The sequence below is a fragment of the Sus scrofa genome, chromosome 13, assembly GCF_000003025.6.
Source record: "Sus scrofa isolate TJ Tabasco breed Duroc chromosome 13, Sscrofa11.1, whole genome shotgun sequence".
Classification (NCBI taxonomy): domain Eukaryota; kingdom Metazoa; phylum Chordata; class Mammalia; order Artiodactyla; family Suidae; genus Sus; species Sus scrofa.
In genome coordinates, this window is record NC_010455.5 from 158,479,001 (window position 1) to 158,504,728 (window position 25,728).

General features: G+C 40.5%; 1 protein-coding gene and 1 pseudogene across 2 annotated transcripts in view; one reads left to right on the plus strand and one right to left on the minus strand.

Annotated features, from left to right (window-relative positions):
* The window catches only part of TMEM45A (transmembrane protein 45A), a 97,102-nt gene that overhangs the window by 61,030 nt on the left and 10,344 nt on the right, over positions 1-25,728 (minus strand). The window contains exon 1 of one of the 2 annotated variants that reach the window (XM_013981108.2): positions 16,450-16,598. The exons of the other annotated variant lie outside the window; for it this stretch is intronic. The gene's annotated coding sequence lies outside the window, so the exon portion shown is untranslated. Of the gene's footprint in view, positions 1-16,449; positions 16,599-25,728 lie in introns of those variants that run through there. 2 annotated transcript variants of the gene reach the window in all.
* On the plus strand, positions 16,984-22,920 carry LOC102160509 (annotated as a pseudogene).

Here is a 25,728-nt window from a genome sequence, read left to right on the forward strand (position 1 = left end):
GCTAGGAGTCAGGAGGAAGGCAGGGGCTAAATGTGGCAAGGAAGCTCTGGTCACTCTGAACAGGCACCAGATCAGTCCCACCTGTCAGAATGGCTCTGGTTGGCGTTGCTCTGCTGTGGCCTGCATGGGCAGAAGGCCAGATCCAGCTGGCACAGAGTGCTATGGAGTCAAAGGCCCAAGGATCTGTGTGTACGTGCTAAAGCAAGCATGGCCCTTCAACAGCCCTAGCCAAGAAGCAGCTAACATCTGAGATCCAAGTAAGACTGCCAGGGTGGGGTTGATGCCAAAAAAGTGAAACTAAAGCAAATCCTACCACACCCAACCTCAGCCAGAGCTGCAGATGTCACATGGACTCCATCTAACATTGCCAATGGGGACCAGAGCACATGCTAGAGGAATTTAAGCTCCTCTAAATCCCAAATTAAAAGCCATGCAAGGCCTTCCCAGAGCTCTACTCTCTAAACTTTTCCCCTAGCTTCTAAAGGGGGTCTTCAACATTTGGAAATGACTAGAAAGCAACAATCTTCCTTCCTAAAAGCTATTAAAAAATGTTTGCCCGCTCATCATCCACGATGGGCCAAAGAAGAATTAGGGAGTCTCCTTGATGTGAATCCAACCCTGATCCTGCAAAGGTTGCTCCAGGTCCCAGCCTGGCAGTGCCACCGTGATGACCTCAACTTTCTGACTTCCCCTTATCCCTCCATCTCTTAGACCAAGACAGGAAAAGTGAGTTTTCTTAGTGATGAAATATTCTGCTTTCACGCTCTTAGAGACAGGAAATGATAAAGGCAGAGGCAGCTGTTATCCAAAAAGGTGAGGCCAGGTTGTCAGTCTGTGTCTGCTTGCTTCTCCAAGGGATGCAGGAAAAATATTTGAAGCAGAGACCCCACAATATCTCACATCAAGCTGCACAGAGTTGGAGGTTCCTTTGGAGTGTGTGTGTCTCAGGGATGAGATGGGGGAGGAATATGGGTGGTTATGTAAAAAGGCATTATAGGTAAAGCCACAAAAGGCAGAAAAGAGAAAAATGTTAAAATAGGAACAAAAAACAAGAGCAATGAATAGAAAACAGTAACAAATACAGTAGATATTAATCCACCTATAGCAATAATCACTTTAAATGTCAATGGTCAAAATGCACCAATTAAAAGGCAAGATTGTCAGAGCAGATCAAAAAATTTTAAGACCCAACCATATGTTGTCTACAAGAAATTCACTTCAGGGAGTTCTTGTTGTGGTTTAGTGGGTTACAAACCAGACTAGTATCCATGAGGATGAGGGTTTGATCCCTGGCTCTGTTCAGTGGGTTAAGGATGCAGTGTTGCTGTGGCTGTGGCATAGGCTGGCAGCTACAGCTCTGATTCAGCCCCTGCCCTGGGAACTTCCATATGTCTCAGGTGCAACCCTACAAAGCAAAACAACAGCAACCACAACAAAATTCACTTTAAATATAAAGATACCTATAGATTAAAAGAATAGAGAAAGTTATGTTATGCTAACACTAATCAAAAGAGAGCAGGAGTAGCAATATTAATTTCAGCCAGAAGAGACTTCGGAGCAAAGAAAATTATCAGGAATAAGGAGGAGTATTGCATAATGAAAAAGGGGTCAATACTCCAAGAAGACATAAAGATGTTTAATGGGTAGCACCCTAAAAACAGAGCATCAAAATACATAAGGCAAAAAGTGATAGACCTATAGAAAGAAATAGATGAATCCATTATTTTAGCTAGAGACTTTAACACCCTTTACAAGAAATGGACAGATCCAGCGGGCAGAAAATCAGTAAGAACACAGTTGAACTCAATAATATTCATCAATCAATTGTATATAATTGACATGGATAAACTACTTCATCCAACAATAGTAGAATACACATTCTTCTCAAGTTCAAATGAAACAGTCACCAAGATAAATCATATTCTGGGCCATAAAACATACCTTAACAAATTTAAAAGAATAGAAATCCTTCACTGTATCCTCTCAGACCACAATGAAATTTAACTAGAAATCAGTAAGGTAAAAATAGCTGGAAAACCCCCAAACACAAAAAGATTAAACAACATTCTTCTAAATAACACAAGGGACAAAGAAAAAAATCTCAAGAGAATTTTTTAATCTTAAATTAAAATGAAATGAAAGTGAAAAGACAACTTATTAAAATTTGTGGGATGCAGTAAAAGTAGTGCTTAGTAGGAAATTTATAACATTAAATGCATATTTTTAGAAAGAAGAAAGATCTAGAATGAGTAACCTAAATTTTCATGTTAGAAAACTAGGAAAAAAAGAGAAAATTAAATCTAAAGTTAGCAGAAGAAAATAAACAGTAAGAATTAGGACAGAAATTAATAAAATTGAAAACAGAAAATGAGTAATGAAAATCAACAAAACAAAAAGCCATTTCTTTAAAAAGTTCAAAAATAAATAAATAAATAAGCCTCTAACCAGGTTAACTAAGGAAAAAAGAGAGAAGACACAAATTACTAATATCAGATATGAAAGAAGGGACATCAATACAAATTCTATGAACACTAAAAAGATACTAAAGGAACACTATGAACAAGTCCCAACAAAGTCTACAATAACTTGGATGAAACAGACAGATTCTTTGAAAGATACAATTTACTAAACTCACATGAGAAGACAGAGACAATCTGAATAGCCCTATATCTAATAAAGAAATTAAACAGAAAATTAATCACCTATCAAAACAGAAAGCAGCAGGCCCACATGGGTCCACTGATGAATTCTATGAAAGATTTAAGGAAGAAATTATACTAATTCTCTATAATCTCTTCCAGAAGACAGAATCTAAGGGAGTATTTCCTAACTCATTTTATGAGGCCAGTATTATTCTAACACCAAAATGTGACAAAGATTTTATGGGAAAACAAAAATACAGACCAATATATCTTATAAACAGAGATGCCAAACTTCTCATTAAAATACTAGCAAATCAAATCCAACAATATACAAAAAATAATTATACAACACAAGTAAGTGGGATTTATTCCAGGTATGCAAAGCTGGTTCAACATTCAAAAATCAGTTAATGTGATCCATCAAAACAATAGGCTAAAGAAGAAAAATCATGTGATCATATCGATAGATGCAGAAATAGCATTTGAGGAGTTCCTTCTATAGCACAGTGGGTTAAGAATCTGACTGCAGCAGCTCAGGTCACTGTGCAACAGCTATGGCTTGGATTTAACCCCTGGTTCAGAACTTCCATATGCCATGGATACAGCCATTAAAAAAGAAAGAAGGAAAAGGAAAAAAAAAAAAAAAGAAATAGCATCTGACAAAATCTAACACACATTCAACATTTAAAATAAAAAGATACAACAACAAAAACAAAACATCTCTCCACAAACTAGGAATAGAGGGGACTTCCTCAGCTTGATAAAGTCTTTTACCAAAATCTATAGCTAACATCATCCTTGATGAGGAACTAGAAGTCTTCTTGCTAAGATCAGGAAAAGCAGAGGTAGTTCCTCTCTCCTTTTCAACATTGTATTGGAAGTCTTAGCTAATTCAGTAAGACAAGGAAGGGAAATAAAAGGTATACACTTGGAAGGAAGAAACAAAACTGTCTTTGTTCACAGACGACATGATCATCTATGTAGCAAATCCAAAAGAATCAGTAAAAACTGGGAGTAAAAGTATTCATAGCAAGATTTTGAGATAAGTTTAATATACAAAAGTAAGTAGAAATATAGCAAACTAAAAAACTTCTATGCAGCAAATGAAATCATCAACAGAAAGAAAATACGACCTATGGGAAGGGAGAAAATGTTTAAAAATAACAGATCTCCTAAGGAGTTAATATCAAAAATGTATAACAAAATTATACAATTCAATAACAAAGAATTAGCAATCCAATTTAAAAATGAGCAGAAGAACTGAATAGACATTTTTCCAAAGAATACATACAAATGACCAACAGGTACATGAAAAGGTGCTCAACATCACTAATCATTAGGGAAATGTAAATCAAAACTACAATGAGATGATAACACCTTACACCTGATAGAATGGCTATTATAAAAAAGATAAGAAATAACAATTGTTAGCAAGGATGTGAAGTCAAGAATCCCTGGGCTTTTTAATTTCTTTTTTTGTTTTTGTAGGGCTGCACTTGCAGCATATGGAGGTTCCCAGGCTAGGGGTCCAATAGGAGCTGTAGCCGCCAGCCTACACCACAGCCATAGCAACACCAGATCTGACCACATCAGCAACCTACACCACAGCTAACAGCAAAGCGGATCCTTAATCCACTGAGTGAGGCCAGGGATCAAACCCACAAACCTCATGGTTCCTAGTCAGATTCGTTAACCACTGAGCCACAATGGGAACTCCAAGAATCCCTGTGCATTTTGGATGGGAATATAAATTGGTGCAAACACTATGGAAAAGTGTGGAGGGTCCTCAAAAAATTGAAAATAAAACTGCTATCAGAGTTCCCATGGTGGTGCAGTGGTTAATGAATCTGACTTGGAACCAGGAGGTCGCAGGTTTGATCCCTGGCCTTGCTCAGTGGGTTAAGGATCTGGCATTGCCGTGAGCTGTGGTGTAGGTTGCAGGCACGGCTCAGATCCTGTGTTGCTGTGGCTCTGGTGTAGGCCGGCAGCTACAGCTCCAATTAGACCCCTAGCCTGGGAACCTCCATATGCCATGGGAGCGGCCCTAGAAAAGGCAGAACGACAAATAAATAAATAAGTAAATAAATAAAACTGCTATCATGATGCAGAAAATCCACTTTTGGATATTTAACCAAAGGAAACAAAATCACTCTTAAAAAAGATATCTGCACCCCCAGGTTCCCTGCAATATTATTTACTATAGTCAAGACATGGAAACAACCTAAGTGTCAATTGACAGATGAATGTATAGAGAATATGTGGTATAGGAGTCCCGTTGTGGCTCAGTGGTTAATGAATTCAACTAAGAACCATGAGGTTGCAGGTTCAATCCCTGGCCTCGCTCAGTGGGTTAAGGATCTGGTGTTTCTTGAGCTGTGGTGTAGGTGCAGACACGGCTCGGATTCCGCGTTGCTGTGGCTCTGGTGTAGGCCAGCAGCTACAGCTCCAATTAGACCCCTAGCCTGAGAACCTCCATATGCTGCACTTGCAGCCCTACAAAAGCAAAAAAGAGAAAAAAAAGAAGAAAATGTAGTATACACGCAGTGGAATATTATTCAACCACGAAAAAGAGGGGAGTCCTGCCATTTGCAACAACATGGATAAAAGAGTCTGAGAAAGAAAGACAAATATTGTATGATCTCAATTACATGTGCAATCTTTTCCTGTGTGTGTGGAGGGTGCTTTTTAGGGCCACACCAGTGGCATATAGAAGTTCCCAGGCTAGGAGTTGAATCAGCGCTACAGCAACCACCTACCCCACAGCTCACAGCAACACCAGATCCTTAACCCACTGAATGAAGCCAGGGATAGAACCTGCATCCTCATGGATACTAGTCAGATTCATTTCTGCTATACCACAATAGGAACTCCGTATATGTGCAATCTCAAAAAAAAAACCCAAACTCATTAATACAAAGAACAGATCAATGGTTGCCACAGGATGGTGAGAAAGGAGGAATAAAATGGGAAAAGGTGGTCAAAAGATACAAATTCCCAGTTATAAGATAAAAAATACCTGGGGATGTAATATTCTACATGATAATTATACTTAATAATTTGAAAGTAGCTAAGAAAGTAGATTTTAAAAGTTTCCATAGACTATACTACAAAGCAACAATCATCAAAACCATATGGTACTGGCACAAAGAGAGAAATATAGATCAGTGGAACAGGATAGAAAGCCCAGAATTAAATCCACACACCTACAGCCAACTCATCTATGATAAAGGAGGCAAGAATATACAATGGAGAAAGGACAGCTTGTTCAATAAGTGGTGCTGGGGAAACTGGACAGCCACATGGAAAAGAATGAAATTAGAACACTTCCTAACACCATACACAAAAATAAGCTCAAAATAGATTAAAGACCCAGATATAAGACCAGACACTATAAAACTCTTAGAGGAAAACATAGGACAAACACTCTCCGACATAAATGACAGCAACATCTTCTCAGATCCACCTCTTAGCATCATGACAATAAAAACAAAAATAAACAAATGGGACCTAATCAAACTGAAAAGTTTCTGCACAGCAAAGGAAACCCTAAACAAAACAAAAAGACAACCCACAGAATGGGAGAAAATCTTTGCAAATGAATCAACTGACAAGGGATTCATCTCCAAAATTTATAAACACCTTCCGCAGCTCCACACCAAAAAAACAAACAACTCCATCAAAAAATGGGCAGAATATCTAAACAGACAGTTCTCCAAAGAAGACATGCAGATGGCCAAAACACACATGAAAAGATCTTCAACATCACTCATTATTAGAGAAATGCAAATCAAAACCACTATGAGGTACCACCTTACACCAGCCAGAATGGCCAGCATCAAAAAGTCTACAAACAATAAGCGCTGGAGAGGGTGTGAAGAAAAAGGAACCCTAGTACACTATTGGTGGAATTGTAAATTGGTGCAACCACTGTGGAAAACAGTATGGAGATTCCTCAGAAAACTAAACATAGAACTACCATTTGATCCAGCAATCCCACTCCCGGCCATCTACCCAGAGAAAACCATGGCTCACAAGGACACATGTACTCCAATGTTCATTGCAGCACTATTTGCAATAGCCAAGACATGGAAACAACCTCAATGTCCATTGACGGAGGAGTGGATCAAGAAGAGGTGGTACATATACACAATGGAATATTGCTCAGCCATCAAAAGGAACGAAATACCAGCATTTTTAGCAACATGGATGGACCTAGAGATTATCACGCTAAGTGAAGTCAGCCATACAATGAGACACCAACATCAAATGCTTTCACTGACATGTGGAATCTGAAAAAAGGACAGACTGAACTTCTTTGCAGAACAGATGCTTACTCACAGACATTGAAAAACTTATGGTCTCTGGAGGAGACAGTTTAGGGGGTGGATGGATGTGCTTGGGTTGTGGGATGGAAATCCTGTGAAATTAGATTGTTATGATCATTATACAACTACAGATGTGATAAATTCATTGAATAATAAAAAAAAGAAATATTTCAAAAAGAGCTAGAAGATTTAAAGAACAAACAGAAATGAACAATACAGGAACCGAAATGAAAAAATACACTATAAGGTACCAATAGTAGAATAACTGAGGCAGAGGAACAAATAAGTGAGCTGGAAAACAGACTGGTGGAAATCACTGCTACAGAAGAGAATAAAGAAAAAAGGATGAAAAAGAAATGAGAACAACATTATACGTTTCAACATTCACATCATAGGGGTCCCAGAAGATGAGAGAATAAAGTGCTAAGAAAATCTTTAAAGAGATAATAGCTGAAAAATTTCCTAACTTGGGAAAGGAAACACTTCCCCAAGTCCAGGAAATGTAGAGAGTCCCCTACAGGATAAATCTACCAGGTGTTCCCTAGTGGCGTAGAGATTAAGGACTTGTAATTGTCACTGCTGTGGCAAGGGTTCAGTCCCTGGCCCAGGAACTTCCACATGCCACAGATGCAGCACCCCCCCAAAAAAAATTACCAAAGTAATCCATGAATAGGATTAATATTGAAGACTATAATATAATGAAAATTAATAGTTCATTTTTTCATTTATCAACTTTAGACATTGTCTAAAGCTGTTATAAGGAACAATCTGCACACAGCTTTATATGGACTCTGGAGCCAGCTTGTCTAGTTTTGAATATGGCTTCACCACTCTCTAGATGAGAGACCTTGAGTGGGTTACTTGATCTCTGTATGCTTGTGTTTTCATTTGTAAAGTAAGGATGAAAATAGCATCTTCCCTGGAGGATCACTATGAGAATTAAACGATTTGAAGTTCTTAAAATAAATAAATAAATAAATAGATAAAAATAAAAGTTCCCAGCAGACACACACACAATTTGTAACTGTGTGTGATAACTGATGTTAACTAATCTTATTATGGTAGTCATTTCTCAGCATATATATATAAATCATTATGTTGTATACCTAAAACTAATACAATGTTATATGTCGATTTTATCTTAATAAAAAACAAAGGAAAACAAAACAAGACAAACAACTAAATTAAAAAGTGGGCCAAAGACCTAAACAGACACTTCATCAAAGATATACAGTTAAAAAATAAGCACATGAAGAGAAGCTCAATATCATGTCATTAGGGAACTGTAAATTAAAGCAACAATGAGGTCCCACTACACATCTATTAGAATGGCTAATATGTGGAAAACACCAAATGCTGTGATGATGTGGAGCCACAGGAACTCCTCCTATTCATTGCTGATGGGAAAACAATATGGTACAGATACTTGGAAAGCCCATCTTGGCAGCTTCTTAAAAAAAATAAATCTATTCTTACCATGTGATCCAACAACCATGTTCCTTAGTATTTACCCAAAGGAATTGAAAGCATGTCCACACAAAAACCTGCACATGGATTTTTTGGCGGGGGCCGGGGAAGAGAGTTGTGGTTGTGTCCAGGGTGTGCTGAAGTTCCTGGGCCAGGGAGCAAACCAGTTCCACAGCTGTGATAATGCTATATCCTTAACCCACTAAACCACCGGGGAGCTTCAGTACATGGATGTTTATAATGTTTTTATTCACAACTGTCAAAACTTAGAGTTCCTGCTGTGGCACAATGGGATTGGTGGTGTCTCTGCAGCACCAGACACAAGTTTGACCCCTGGCCCAGCACAGTGAGTTAAAGGATCTGGCATTGCTGCAGCTGCAGCATATTTGCAGTCATGGCTTGGATCCGATCCCTCTCCTGGGATTCCATATGTCTTGGGGTGGCCAAAAAAAAAAAAAAAAAAAAAAAAAAAAAACCTTAGAAAGACCAAGATGTCCTTCAGTAGATGAATTTATAATTAAGTGTAATACATCCATACAATGGAATATTATCCAGTGATAAAAAGAAATGAGCTACCAAGGCACAAAAAGACATGGAAGAAACTTTAAGTACACATTGCCAAGTGAAAGAAGCCAGTCTGGAAAGGCTACTTACTACATGATTTCAACTATGTGACATTCTAGAAAAGGCAAAACCACAGAGATAGGAAAAAGATCAGTGGTTGCCAGGAGTTAGGAAAGGAGTGTTGAACAGGCAGAGCATAGAGGATTTTTTGGGCAGTGAATTTATTAGATATGATACTATAATGGTAGATACATGTCACTGTACATTTACCAAAACTCATGGAATGTATACCACCAAGAATAAACTATACTGTGAACTAGGAACTCTGAGAAATAATAATGTGTCAGTGTAGGTTTGTCACAATGTACCTCTCTGCAGTGAGATGTAGATAGTGAGGAAGGCTGTGCATGTGTTGGGGGAGAGGGTACATGGGACCTCTCTGTACTTTCTGCTCATTTTTGCTGTGACTCTAAAATTTCTCTGAAAAATAAAATCTATTTCTTAAAAGGTCACTGCATGTAGATGCCCAATGAAGAAGGCTGCATAAACAACAGAGCAGGCGGTACCACTTTCCAGAACCCAGCAGGGGCAAAAAAAAGGGGATCCCACCAATTTGTCCCATGTCTAGCATCTACAAGCATTCTAACACAGACCTAAAGTAAAACCCAAAAATCATGTTCTGTGCTCCCAAACAATTCCTGTTTTCATGAGCCAAAAATGGTGAGCCCTCAGTGAATCAACAGAAGGGGAGTAGAGGAGTCAGCAGACAGCCCTGTTTACTGGGAATTGTGTCCAGTACCCTGCAGCAGAGCACACTTGGTATCTCAACAAAAGCCAACTCTGTCCAAGTCATCTGAGTCATCCTTTGGCCAAGGCCCAGCAAAGAGTCTCCCTGAAACACCTCCCAGATTCCAGTCATTCTTGAAATGTAGGTCAGCCTCTGCAGGCCCACACACTCCACAGCCCTAAAGAGAGACAACCACAGCACAGTGGCTTGCTCATGTATCCTGATATTTTTTCTCCTTTCACAATTATGTTGCTCACTCTGTTGCTCTCTTCTGAAATCCCTCTAGTTTATCCTAAAGTTTGAGAGTTTTATTGCCCTTCTCTGAGCCTGTAACAACAGGTGCTAAAACATGGTTACTCTGCGGCCTCACCAAGATGCAAGGAGAACAAGCTCCAACCTGCCCTGCATGATCATGCCCCAAGCACGTCCCCCTAAGAGGGCACACATCTCCCACGTAAGGCAGTGTGCACAGCTGTGTCTGGAAGCACCCCTCTCAGGACCTTGCCTGTGACTGCTATCCTACCATCAAACATGAAGGGAAGTGATAAAATGCCCTGGACCCCAACAGAGGCTGGAAACAAACCTATGCGGGGGGAGCATCCCATCTTGCTTGCTTGCCAGCCCATCCAAAAAGAATTTACTGTTGCTTACAAAGATGAATAGAGTCAGCAAAATAAAATAAAGATGAATGAGAAAAATGGGAAGTTGAGATGTTTGGTTCTTCTGCATTGGGAATGAGGAAAGATTGGCAGCAATTTAATGATCTCTAACTTCACCTTTCCCAACCTCAATCTGTCCCTTCTTTACTGGTCCTACATGATTCTAGCCTCTTGTCAAGGTCACCAAAGATCCCTAAAATGTTCAATTCAATAGCCAATTCCAATCCAAAGAAAACCCTAATTTGATAAGTACATGCACCCCTATGTTCATAGCAGCACTATTCACAATAGCCAAGACATGGAAAACCTAAATATCTATCGACAGATGAATAAATGAGGGGTACCTATACACAATGGAATACTACTCAGCCATAAGAAAATGAAATAATGCCATTTGTAGCAACATGAATGGACGTTGAGATTGTAATAATAAGTCAGACAAAGACAAATACATGATATCACTTATTTGTGGAATCTTAAAAAATGATACAAATGAACTTATTTACAAAACAGAAACAGACTTACAGACATAGAAAATAAATTTAGATAGAGCTCTCTGATGGTCTAGTGGTTAGGACTTGGTGCTTTCACTGCTGCGGCCCAAATTGAACCCCTAGTCTGAGAACAGAGATCTCACATCAAGCTGCTACATGCCACACACCCCACCCCACCGTCCCCCACCCCCAGGCCCTGAAAAGGAAGGAAGGAAAGGATACAACTACAGATGTGATAAATTCATTTGAGTAATAAAAAAAAAATTTTTTTAAAGAAAGGAAAGGAAAGGAAAAAGATAACAAATTTATGGTTACCATAGGGGAAAGGGGAGAAAAGCAAGATAAATTAGGAGCTTGGGATTAACAGATACACATTACTTTATATAAAATATATAAAAAACCAGGTCCTACTCTATAGCACAGAGAACTATATTCAATGTCTTATAATAGCTATAATGGAAAAGAATCTGTGAATATATACATATACATATATATATATCACTTTGTTGTACACCAGAAACTAATACAACATTATAAATCAACTATATTTCAATTAAAGTAAATAAAGAAATAAATAGCCAACTCTGTCCTCAACTCACTTGAGCCACTAGCAGAATTTCAAAAGTGATCACTATCCCCCACCCCCTGCAAATATTCTTCTCCTTTGTTTCCTCTTCTCTACTCTCTCCTTCTTTCCTACCATCTCCTAATCTCACAGCTAGTTAAAATTAGAATGTCCTAGTGCTCAGTTTTTAGAACTCTCTCCTTTTCTATCACCCTCAGTACTGAGGGATCTCATTCTGCTTCCTGGCATTAAATACATGTCACATGTCCACCACTCCCAGATTTGTCCCTTAAGTCCTGGCTTCCCCTGAATGCTAGACTCCTATATCCAACTTCCCTCTTAGCATCTCCACTCAGATGTTTAACATAACTCTCAAAACTGTCCAAAACAGATCTAATCTGGTTTTCCCCACTCAATCACACTTCATCTTCCTTTTACTCATCCCCCCCACCAAAATTAAAATCATCCGTGACCTTCTCTTTCTCTCACTTCCCATATCTAATCCATGAGTAAATTCTGTTGGCTCCACCTCCAAACTATGCCCAGGACCTGTCTACACCTCACCCCTCCCCTGTGGCCACTCTTGTAGAGACCTGGGTTATTTATTACAAAGATCTAACTGGACTCTCTGCTTCCAGCTTTGCCTGTTCAGATTATTCTCAGTACAGGAGCCAGAGTTATCCCGTTGAAATGTAGGCCAAGCCCAAGTCTTCACAAGGGCCCTCATAGCCCAACATGATTTAGCCCCCATCACTCCACCTGAGCCCTCTCCTCATCCTCTTCTCACTAGTCACACGGGCCTCCCTGCCTTCCCTTACACACCAGGTTGGCCTCCACTTTCTGGCCTTTGCACTTGCTGCTTCTCCTGCTTGAAATGTTCTTCCCTTTTATATCCTCTAAGCTTTTGCTCAAAAACTTTCTCAATAAGGCTCTCCCTGATCATCCTAAAGTACTTCAACACTGCATCCCCTTTTCTTGCCTTACTTTCTCCATAATAACTCCCCATCTGAAATATTAGACTTGGAGTTCCCATTACGATTCAGCAGCTTAAGAGCCAAATGTTGTCTCTGTGAGGATGAAGGTTTGACTCCCGGCCTTGCTCAGTGGGTTAAGGATCCAGCAATGTTACAAGCTGTGGGAACACACTAGCCTGGGAATTTCCATATGCCACAGGTGCAGACATAAAAAGAAAAAAAATAATAAAATAAAACACTGCAGATCTTACTTTGCAGAGGAAGGAACACTCCCAAGCTCATACTATGAGGTTATCATCACCCTAATACCAAAACCATACAAAGATACCACAAAAAAGAAATTACAGGTCAATATCACTGATGAACATAGATGAAAAAAATCCTCAACAAAATATTAGCAAACAGAATCCAACAATATATTAAAAGGATCATACACCATGATCAAGTGGGATTTATCCCAGGGATGCAAGGATTTTTCAATATCCACAAATCAATCAGTGTGATATACCATATTAACAAACCAAAAAATAAAAACTATATGATCATCTCAATAGATGAAGAAAAATCTTTTGACAAAATTCAACACCCATTTTTGATAAAAACTCTTCAGAAAGTGGACATAGAGAAAACCTACCTCAATGTAATAAAGGCCATATATGACAAACCCACAATTAACATCATTTTTAACAGAGAAAAGCTGAAAGCATCAGGAATAAGACAAGGAGGTCCACTCTCACCTCTGTTATCCAACATAGTTCTTGAAGTGCTAGCCATGATAATCAGAGAAGAAAAAGAAACAAAAGGAATCCAAATTGGAAAGGAAGAAATAAAACTATCACTGTTTACAGATGACATGATACAATACATAGAAAATCCTAAAGATGTTACCAGAAAACTCTTAGCGCTCATCAATGAATTCAGTGAAGTGGCAGGATACAAAATTAATATATAGAATTCTCTTGTATTCCTGTACACTAACAACACAAGATCAGAGAGAGAAATTAGGGAAACAATACTGCTTACCACTGTGTCAAGGAGAATATAATACCTAGGAATAAACCTACCTACTCTGAAAACTATAAGACACTGATGAAAGAAATCAAAGATTATACAAAGAGATGGAAAGATATAACATGATCTTGGGTTGAAAGAATCAGTACTGTCAAAATGACCATACTGCCCAAGGCAACTACAAATTCAATGCAATCTTTTTCAAATTACCAATGACATTCTTCACAGAACTAGAGAAGAATATTTTAAAATTTGTATGGAAACACAAAAGACCCTGACTAGCCAAAGTAATCTTTGAGAGGGGGAAGAAAAGACAAAAAAAAAAAAAATAGAACTGGAAGAATCAGGCTCCCTGATTTCAGACTATACTACAGTCATCAAAACAGTAAGAGACTGGCACAAAAACAGAAATATTGATCAATGGAATAGGATAGAAAGGCCAGAAATAAACCCAAGTACCTATGGTAAATTAGTCTAAAACAGGAGGCAAGAACATACAATAGAGAAAGACAGTCTCCTCAATAAGTGGTGCTGGGAAAATTGGAGAGCTACATGTAAAAGAATGAAATTAGAACATTCTCTAACATCATACACAAAAATAAACTCAAAATGGATTAAGGACCGAACATAAGGCCAGACAATACAAAACGCCTAGAGGAAAACATAGGCAGAATACTCTTTGACATAAATCACAGCAGTATCTTTCTTGATCCACTGCCTAGAGTAAGGAAAATCAAAACAAAAATAAACAAATGGAACCTAATTAAACTTAAAAGCTTTTGCGCAGCAAAGGGAACAATTTTAAAAAATGAAAAGGCAACCCACAGAATAGGAGAAAATCTTCTCAAACACAGCAACTGACAAGGGATTAATCTCCAAAATAAACAAACATCTCATGCAGCTTTATATAAAAAAAATACAACTAAATCAAAAACTGCAAAGATCTAAATAGACATTACTCCAAAGACAGACAGATGACCAAAAAACACATGAAAAGATAATCAACACCACTAATTATTAGAGAAATGCAAATAAAAACTACAATGAAGTATTACCTCATACCAGTTAGAATGGCAATCATCAAAAAGTCTACAAACAATAAATGCTAGAGAGGGTGTGGAGAAAAGGGAACCCTCCTACATTGTTGGTGGGAATGTAAATTGGTGCAACCACTAGGGAGGACAGTATGGAGGCTCCTGAAAAAAACTAAAGATAGAATTACCATATGATCCAGAAATCCCAGTCCTGGGCATATATCCAAAGAAAATTCTAACTCTAAAAGAAACATGCAGCCCACTGTTCACGGCAGCACAGTTTACAATAGCCAAGACATAGAAATAACCTAAATGTCTATAAACAGAGGATTGGATAAAAAAGATCTGGTACATATTTACAATGGAATATATACTCAGCCATAAAAAATAATGAAATAATGTCATTTGCAGCAACATGGATGGACCTAGAGATGATCATCCTGAGTGACGTAAGGCAGAAAGAAAAAGATAAATATCATAAGATATCACTTATACATGTAATCTAATAAAAATGATACAAAAGAACTTATTTATAAAACAGAAACAAACTCACAGATTTCAAAACCAATCTTATGGTTACCTCAGGGGAAACCATGGGGGGAGGGAGGAATTAGAAGGATGGGAATAACACACACACTAATGTATAAAATAGATAATAAGAACCCCCTGTATAGTACAGGAAAATCCACTCAATAGTTTGTAATAACCTATGTGAGAAAAGAGAATGTATATATATATACATATATATATATATACAACCGATTCACTTTGCTATACACCTGAAACTAATACAACACTTTGTCAACTATACGCCAATAAAATTTTAAAAATAAAAATACTACAGACTTTATTGACTTATTTTGTTGATAACATCTCCCTTCACTAGAATAAAAGCTCCGTGAATGAACGAAGGGTTTTTTTTTTTTTTTTTCCTTCTATTTTTCTCTACTGCTTAACCTCTGGCTCTTAGAACTATGCTTGGCATATGGTGATTCAGCACGTAAGTGTTGGATGGATGGATGGATGGATGGATGGATGGATGGATGGATGGATGGATGAATGGAAGGAAAGAGTGAATTGCAGGACTTATGCTTCAGCCTTCCAGATTCCTAAAGATCCCAGAAGAGGAAAATGCTACAAATCAAGTAAGGCATAATTCAGCATTTAAGACACATACCTTCCCGTATCTACTCTATCTAACTGCAATGCTAGATCCTAACAAAAAATGAAATGACACGTCCATAGAAACATTAGAAATAGGCTAGTCTTAGCTTTACCATAGTCAGCCACAACCTACAATAAGCAGGCCGAGGAAACACTATGATTACAGGAGTTGAAAATGGTAGACCACAACTCCAAAGCTAAGGAAGGGGGCTAGAGGAAGACTTGATAACAAAGGCAACCAACTTTTGCTGAGTTTCTACCAGGAGGCAGATACTGCACTAGGCTCTTTGCTAACATTATTTCGTTAAATCCTTCCCACTCTGGGAAGCAGGTTCTATTACCCCATTTTACAAGCAAGAAAACTTAAATTCAGAGAATTTAAGTTATTTCCCTAATGTCGCAAATACACAGTAGAGTCAGGATTCAGATTAGGTCTATATGAATGAAAAGTTCCTGCTCTTTCCACCCTGAAGTTTTCTCTAGAAATGGTGATTTTGCCCTAGACTATGCCAAAACAATTCTCTCTTTCTAGTCATTCATCATCTTTGGTCTGAATAGATCGAGCACCTTAGCTTTGAAGCAGTAGGGTTAAGAAACAAGATAAAATCCTGTCTCATGTAATGCTGAAAATTTGCCAATAGAATAAAAAAATCCAGAGGCTGCAATGTGAAATCTTTCAGTCACTTTTACACGCATACACATAACCCTATGCACAACAAAAGCAACTAGTGAGAAAACACATTAAAATTTATCACACTTTTACCTTTACCAGAATTCCTCGTGGCTCATGAGTATCAAAGACGTGCTGTCCAATAGTTGACAATCCTGGGAGATGCTGCTTAGTACTCAAGAAAGATAAGCGTATTTCACCAGCATCAGCCTTGCAGCAGCCCCAGAGAAATCTCTTCTTCTTCCCACTCACCTGTCTCTCCCTGGGTGTTGTATATATTGCCAGTGGCCTGCACCTCCACCCAACTTGCAGAAACCTGGCCCACAACACCCTGTAATTAATGTCAACAGACATGCAAGTCTGAGATTCAACCCACTGGGCATGCTCTAGGCTCAGCAGAAGACACTGTCCTTTGCAATCAGGGAGGCATGCCTGAGCCCTGTCAGTAGGTATTTCTCCAGTACCTGAGAAGGATTTACATACCTTCTTTTATACCAGGTCTGTCTCCTGGCTAATCATTTCTACAAAATTATTCAACCATCCAGCTTAGGCAGCCAGCATGTAAGTGCAGTAAAAGTAGAAGACTCCCACCAGGATTAGGCCCACCCATGACTCTGCTACTCTCGCATGGGCCAATCTACCAAGCCAACCAACTCACACCCATTCCCTCCCAAGGAACTGGGTAAATGCTTGAGTGTGCACCCCTCACCTGTGCACTGCTGTGCCTCTGAAGATTTAAGACAACACAGGAATGAATATTCACAGTCATTGCTGCTAGCTTCAGTATTTGGACCCATCGGCCAGTAAGAATATTTCTTAGTTCTTACTTAAAATATAAGACATACAGGTCCGTGTGTGAAATGCACCATGAAATTGAGGTTATTGCTACCTATCATAAAACAAAGTAAACCCAAGAGATTTAAAAAATGCTTCTTCTTGGGAGTTCTCATCGTGGCGCAGTGGTTTACGAATCCAACTAGGAACCATGAGGTTGCGGGTTCGATCCCTGCCCTTGCTCAGTGGGTTAACGATCCGGCGTTGCCGTGAGCTGTGGTATAGGTTGCAGATGCGGCTCGGATCCCGCGTTGCTGTGGCTCTGGTGTCAGCCAGCAGCTACAGCTTTGATTAGACCCCTGGCCTGGGAACCCCAATATGCCGTGGGAATGGCCCTAGAAAAGGCAAAAAGTCAAAAAAAAAAAAATGCTTCTGTTCAAAGAAGAGAGGTACCACATGTTGCCAAGATCCGAATCACTCTTTTAGAGATTCTAAATCAATATGGACATTGTTCTAGAAGGGGAAAAGAGACTTCTGAGAACCTCTTATTAAAGGAGGTTAAATATGAAATCAGTAAAGATCAGAGAATGTGCAGTAGTTTCATTAGGTGCTCATCTGGATACATTAACTCGGAGGAAGGTGACGAAGTGGGCCCTTGATTTTTATTTTCACAATTTTGCTACACTTGAGTGACCCCCCGAAGCATAGAGGTAGAAACAGCTACAGAGCAAAATGAAAATGTGAGGTGTCATGTTTATAAATTGTGAGGAATTTCACAATGACAATAGAGCATTAAACTAAGAACGGGACCCTTCCTTCTAAAACTGGGCCCTGTCCAACTATACAGGTTGCACAACCGGGATACTGGCCCTGCTGGTAAAGAATGTGTCCTCTGATGGTTAAGAGACCTGGAGGGAAACCACAGTGAAATGAGATGCTCTTGGTGTCATTCATCCTGGGCAGAGTGCCCTGGAAGGTTCAATGACCCTATGAAGGATCACTTCATGCTGGTAACACTTGAAGAGGAGAAGAGTAATTTCTGCCATTGATCAAATCCTGAAGTGGACTTCCACAAACATGTCTATCTACCACTCCCCCCCGCCCCCGCCCCAGGAGATTTTAAAACTTTCTGCCCCTGTAATTGCTACTTACTTATTTAAAATTAATTTGGGGGCGTTCCCATTGTGGCGCAGCAGAAATGAATCCAACTAAGAACCATGAGGTTGCAGGTTCGATCCCTGGCTTCATTCAGTGGGTTAAGGATCCAGCATTGCCGTGAGCTGTGGTGTAAGTCACAGACACAGCTCAGATTCTGCTTTGCTGTGGCTGTGGTGTAGGCCAGCAGCTGTAGCTTTGATTTGACCCCTAGCCTGGAAACCTCCATATGCCATGGGTGCGGCCCTAAAAAGCAAAAAGTAAAATAAAATAAAATTAACTTGGCTCCAATTAACCAAACCAACCGTACAGATCTGGGAAGAGAAATCTTGCAGGAGGAGGCCAGTAAGAAATCTAATTGCTTGGTGGCAGAAAACGTTCTATAATTTTGGTTAAAGGAGATTTCTCTCTACCCTACCAAGGTGGAAGAGAAATGGGTAGACTTAGGGAACCCTCCTGCACTGTTGGTGGGAATGTAATGTGGTACAGCCACTATGGAGAACAGTTTGGAGATACCTTAGAAATCTATACATAGAACTTCCATATGACCCCACAATCCCACTCTTGGGCATCTATCCGGACAAAGCTCTACTTAAAAGAGACACATGCACCCGCATGTTCATTGCAGCACTATTCACAATAGCCAGGACATGGAAACAATCCAAATGTCCATCGACAGATGATTGGATTTGGAAGAGGTGGTATATATACACAATGGAATACTACTCAGCCATAAAAAAGAATGACATAATGCCATTTGCAGCAACATGGATGGAACTAGAGAATCTCATACTGAGGGAAATGAGCCAGAATGACAAAGACAAATACCATATGATATCACTTATAACTGGAGTCTAATGTCCAGCACAAATGAACATCTCCACAGAAAAGAAAATCATGGACTTGGAGAAGAGACTTGTGGCTGCCTGATGGGAGGGGGAGGGAGTGGGAGGGATCGGGAGCTTGGGCTTATCTGACACAACTTAGAATAGATTTACCAGGAGATCCTGCTGAATAGCATTGAGAACTTTGTCTAGATACTCATATTGCAACAGAAGAAAGGGTAGGGGAAAAAATGTAATTGTAATGTATACATGTAAGGATAACCTGACCCCCTTGCTGTACAGTGGGAAAATAAAAAAAAAAGAAAAAAAGAAATGGGTAGACTTTATAAGAACTAGTTCCAAAAAAGAGGACTCGACCATACGGCAAAGGAGAGTAAATTAGACTTCAAGCAGATTTCCAGCCAAAGTCTTTAAAAGATTAGGTCAGTTGCTTCTTTTTTCTCTTTCTGACTCTTAACTGGCCTTCCCTCTTCATGTTGTTCAGGCCCTCAGTGGAAAAACCAGCAGGCCCTCACCTTTCCATCTATCACCACCTCCCCACCAATCAAAATCTAGTCATCCTGTGAGCCAAACGGTCCCTCTAATAAATTAATTTTAGAAATGTGGTTAACGATGATTAAAGGTGGACATGAGCCCAAAGGAAGACCAATGGAGAAGCTCTTTAAACCAGTCTTTCCACAAAGGATGTCACTGCTTTCTCCAATCGCGAGACTAATGGCCCTTCCTATAACAGAAAGATGCTCAGTGATGTAAGCGAGCATGCACATCATTTCTCCATGACTTGGAACACCAGAAAAAAAAATTCATTCACTTTATTCTTGCTTTTTTATTCAACAGGCTCAGAATTGCTTCTCTATAAATTGATTCTCAAATGGTGCCCATAGGAAGAAAGACAAAAGGATGAGCTTTGGTTTGGGGATGGTAAAGGAGAAGATACTTCTCCATATCAATTGTTAACTAAAACAAGGAAAAGTAATGATATGTCACACAATGAAGGAGCGATCGTACCCTTTGAGCCTGTAGCTTTTCCTGAAAATTTATTTTTTTAGGCCTTCCTAAGTTCCCTCATTAACAATACTCCATCCCCAAGTCCTAGCCGCATGCTTCATGATTCAGCACCATCAGTGACTAATAATGCACCAAAAGGAAAATTCAGAGGCTTCACTGTGCTCAGTGTGAAAGTCAACTGTCTTCCATAAAACATAGGAACACCTTGCTCTTTGAGGGTAGGAGTGGGTACTTTTTCATGACAGCCCTGATCTTTTGTTTGCACAAGAACTACTCTCATGCTAGTGTCAGAATATCTCAAAATCCAAACATCCGAAGTTCTTGTTGTGGCTCAGCAGTTAACAAACCGGACTAGGATCCATGAGGACGCAGGTATGATCCCCAGCCTCACTCAGTGGATTAAGGATCCAGCATTGCCATAAGCTGTGGTATAGATCACAGATACAGCCCAGATCCTGCATTGCTGTGGCTGTAGCATAGGCTCCATATGCCTCGGGAGCGGCTCTTAAAAAAAAGACCAAAAAAAAGTAAAAGGCCCCTGCCCTCTTCAAAGGTTTCACATTGTCAAGCTGATTCTCCCCTTACAGAAAAATCAACTCCCATCTGAGAACCAGTCAGAATGTAACTGCTTATCAGGGCTCAGGGCTCAAAACTAGTTTCATCTTCTTACCCGGCCCTCTGTTACTCACTACCACCATAGGCATAACTAATTAAAAATAATGCCAAAAGCAAAACCAACAAGCTTATCACAATTAAAAAGATCACAGTTAGATCATATCAAGTTTTTATGTGCATTTTCTCCAAAAATCATAATCTTTGTCCCTGATTGCATCTTCCTTCTCAGCTGACAGCCACAGGTACCTGCAGCTATATAGAGGGCAGTCCTTGCCCATCAGGTAGAGGCAGAAAGCCTCACCCAGGCTCCCTTAATCTCTCCCAAATCTGTCTCTCCCATTTGAAAACACCAGGAAAGAGTGGAACCTCCTCCAATCAATGCTGATTAGGAGAAAACTAAAGTGGTAAACTTATTCCATCTAACATCTAGAGCTGCTACTGCTGTTGTTATTTTTATTATTGTTATTATGATTAGATACCACAAGTGAATCGTTTCTGCCATGAGAACCATCATAGTGTCCATGAGAACACTAACCAGCATGCATCCCTGGAGCCCAGCTGTAGTTACCCAAACCATAGTATGGTCAACGGTGGGAAGAAAAGTAAGGTTTTTGAAGTCCTCTTATCAAAAGCCTACTTTTTAGATGAAAACATGATTTTAAGATCTCTCCTTCAAAAAAAAAAAAAAAAAAACTGACTTCCATTTTTTCTTTCAAAGACAGACTCTTTAGTCCTAACCCTTCAAAGAAAGTAAAAAATTCCTATCAAATGATAATAACAATATCCTGGTATCATCTTCAAGTAGGGGCATTCCTAAGAATTGATCTGGGATAAAACATTTTAAGGAACAAATAGGGGGAGTTCGTGTCGTGGCGCAGTGGTTAATGAATCCAACTAGGAACCATGAGGTTGCGGGTTCGGTCCCTGGCCTTGCTCAGTGGGTTAACAATCTGGCATTGCTGTGAGCTGTGGTATAGGTTGCAGACGCGGCTCGGATCCTTCATTGCTGTGGCTCTGGTGTGGTCTGGAGGCTACAGCTCCGATTCAACCCCTAGCCTGGGAACCTCCATATTGCGGCAGGAGCAGCCCAAAGAAATAGCAAAAAAGTCAAAAAAAAAAAAAAAAAGAAAGAAAGAAACAAATAGGAGAGGCGGGCTACTGGTAGGTGTCTAGGCCTCTACCAAGGCAAATCCGGTGGAAATCAGAGCCATCAGAACTGCCACCGTGACTGTGGGCAAGAGCAGCAAGATGCTGAAGCACATCGACTACAGGATGAGGTGCATCCTGCAAGACAGCTGTATCTTCATTAGCACCTTTAAAGCTTTTGACAAGCATATGAATTTGATCCTCTGTGACTGTGATGAGTTCAGGAAGATCAAACCAAAGAACTCAAAACAAGAGGAGAGAGAAGCAAGTCCTCGGTCTGGTGCTACTTCGAGGGGAGAACCTGGTCTCAATGACAGTAGAGGGACCACCTCCCAAAGATACCAGTGTTGCCCTAGTGCCGCTAGCTGGGGGCCCAGGGATTGGCAGAGCTGCTGTCAGGGGAATCCCAGCCAATGTTCCTATGCCCCAGGCTCCTGCAGGACTTGCTGGGCCAGTCTGTGGGGTTGGTGGGCCATCCCAACAGGTGATTACCCTGCAAGGAAGAGGCACTGTTGCAGCAGCTGCAGCTGCTGCTACAGCCAGTATTGCAGGGGCCCCAACCCAGTACCCACCTGGCCAAGCAGGTCCTCCCCAACCTATGGGCCGAGGAGCACCCCCTCCAGGCATGATGGGCCCAACTCCTGGTATGAGGCCTCCTATGGGTCCCCCAGTGGGAATCACCCCTGGAAGAGGAACTCCAATGGGCATGCCCCCACCCGCCATGCGGCCCCCTCCCCCAGGGATACGAGGCCTTCTTTGACCTTGGCCACAGAGTTATGGAAGTAGCTCCACAGAGGCATGGGCCTGATCCCCCAGGGCCATGTTACCACACCTGTTTGTTTGTTAAGCCATTGTTCCCCTGGAGTCTCACCGGATTGTCTGGTTTCCCTTACAGGGCCCCCTCCCCCAGGAATGTGCCCACCAAGGCCCTCTTCAGCTACCTGCCTGTTCCCTGTAAGGCTGTACATAGTCCTTTTACTTCCTTGTGGCCTGTGAAACTAGTTTATAATAAACTCTTAAGGGAATGCCATAAATGCACCTGGTATGTTCCTTTATTTTCAGAAAACTCTTTGATGTACTGTGTGCTTAAATAAGAGGAAGGGTTGCCTTGGAAAAATGAGCCCTAATCCTTAGTTGCTTCCCTTGTAAAATACTATATTCTTTTGCAGAAATGCATAGCCTCATCAAAGAGAATTACAAAATTGAACTACAAGGAGATACTTTTCACCTGTCAAACTGGCAAAAATCATTTTGTTGAAATAAAACATTCATATCCTTAAAAAACAAAAAAAGAAACAAACAAACAAAAAAAAAACAAATAGTTTTCCGGCCTCCCAGAGATTTATAAGTTGCAGGAAGAAAAGCCACATATTTGCACAGGCAGAATGTCAAAGGATGTCAAGGGGCTTAGCACCCAGCAAACTGAAGAAAATTTGTTCAAGCAACAGAGCATCTATGCGGAGACATCCAGAATATAGAGTGTCAGACTGAACTTCAGGGCAATGATGAATCAGAGAAACACACCCAATGACAAAATTAAAAACTATCTAATTCTCAGAGGAGCCTAGACAGCCCAGGCTCAAACCTTGGAGCTCACTTATGGACCTCCATCCCCTCAGACCATTAAGCTCATGCATGAGCCCAGAGTAACCTCTCTGACCCAACCTCAAACATGTAGCAGCAAGTGCTGATTCTTCAGCCTTGGTCAGTCCTAACATGACCTTGGTGACTTCAATCTCTGTACACTCCTGTTAAGTTTCAAAGGTTCTGGTTCTAGACCCAGGCCTAGTCCACCCCTTAGACCTGTCATCAGATCTTGGCCTCCCTGGATTGGCCCTTAGTGCTCTCTGAGGCATTTGATTCCAAGTCATCCATTGTTCTCAGAAAATCAGCCCCCACCCCTACCCATCACCCCCTCCTTCCAGCTACAGCCCTTAACACACAAGATGCACTTGGCCAACATTTCTCTTAGCTGAGTTTCCTTTACCGTAATCCATAGCAACACAGACATTGGTTTGGTAGACTTTAGCCTGTTATGTACAAAATATTACACTGAAGGCTTCAGCTGTTTGACTTTTTAATGGTCCAAAAATGTGTAGGAGTTCCCTTCATGGCTCAGTGGTAATGAACTGACTAGTATCCATGAGGAAATGGGTTCAATCCCTGGCTTCACTCAGTGGGTTAAGGATCTGGCATTGCTGTGAGCTATGGTGTAGATTGCATATGCGGCTCAGATCCTGCATTGCTGTGGCTGTGATGTATGCTCTGATTTGACTCCTAGCCTGGAAACTTCCATATGACCCAGGTGTGGCCCTAAAAAGACCAAAAAAAAAAAAAAAAAGTGTGTGAAAATACTCCTCAGGACAGCCAGGGAGGGGATAGTGTGTTTCCATTTTAAACACAACTGTTTTACTATTTGGGAGTGCCAGGCATTGTGAATTTTACCTTGTTGGACACTGGATATTTTTTGATATCTGTAAATATTTTTGAGCTCTGTTCCAGGATGAGTAAGTGACCTGGAAGCAACTTGAACCTTTTGCATATTGCATTTTTACGATTTGTCAGGCATGTCTGCAGCAGTGCTCAGTGGAGAGCTAATCACTCCCCACTACTGGGGCAAGACCTCTCTGACTGTTCTACCCAATACTCCATGAATTATGAGTTTTCCAGTCTGTTTGGAGAGAACAAGCCATATTCCCAGACTTCTGTGCGGGCAGGGCACTGTTTTCCACTCCCTCCCTCCCTGCCCCTCCCTGCTCCCTCCCCACTTCCCTCAGAGTAATTTCCTCACTTACTCTGATGAATATAAGCGATGATCCTGCAGCTCTCCCGTGCCCTCTCTCTGGGCAGCTCTCCCGTTTCTGGAGCTCTGTCCTACAAACTCTAGCCATCTTGTTTCCCGGGGGCCTTAGCACCACCTTCTCAACTCAGGGAGTTGGAGTTCCACCTGGGTCTCAGCCTGGATGCTCTCCAGGGCAGCTGGAGCAGCCCTAGTGCTCACCTCGTTTGTCTGTGATTTCTTGAAAACCTTTGCCCTCACCTTACCTCATAGCCAATGTTTCAAAAGCCATATGTGGTTTCATATGTTTTATCTGATATTTTTTGGTTATTTCAGGCACAAGAATAATGGCCCTGTTACTCTCAGGCAAAAACAGAACCTCTTCAAAATTCAGTCACCTTAACACTCAATGCCAATATTACTACACAGGAAAGATACTACTTTAACCCATGTTTTCCAAAATAATGTCCTGAACCACCTACTTGTGAATCTCCCAGGATGCTTGATAAAATGCACATTCCTGCATCATATCCCCAGAGCTGTTGAATATAAATTTCTTGCCACTAAAATGTGAGAACTGTTTTCATTACCATGACAATTCATTAACAAAAGACCATAAAATGTGGGAAATCATTAGAATAGGCAATGGATTCAAAAGGCAAGGAGAATATTGACAGTTCAGCCTGAAATGATGTTGACACCAGGTATGACACTCCAACATCTCTTGCAGCTGTAAAAGCGTGCTTTTTATAAACCATGACTCTCCATGGCTACATGAACAATTCTGGAGCTGCTTCCTTCTCATGCACTGCAACAGCTGTGCTCCATTTGGAGACTGGAAAGCAATGGTGAGATGGGGAGAGAATCTTGGCTGCACCCACACAGAGGCCCTCTGCCTGGCAATGCCCGAGACTGAAGCCAAACCAACCTGGAACCTATTTGCCAGGATGTGTGTTTCCCCTGAAATAATGAAGTCATGTTCCCCACCAATGAATGTTCATCAACAGTAACAACAATCACACTATCAATCTTTTATTCCCCAATCTCAAG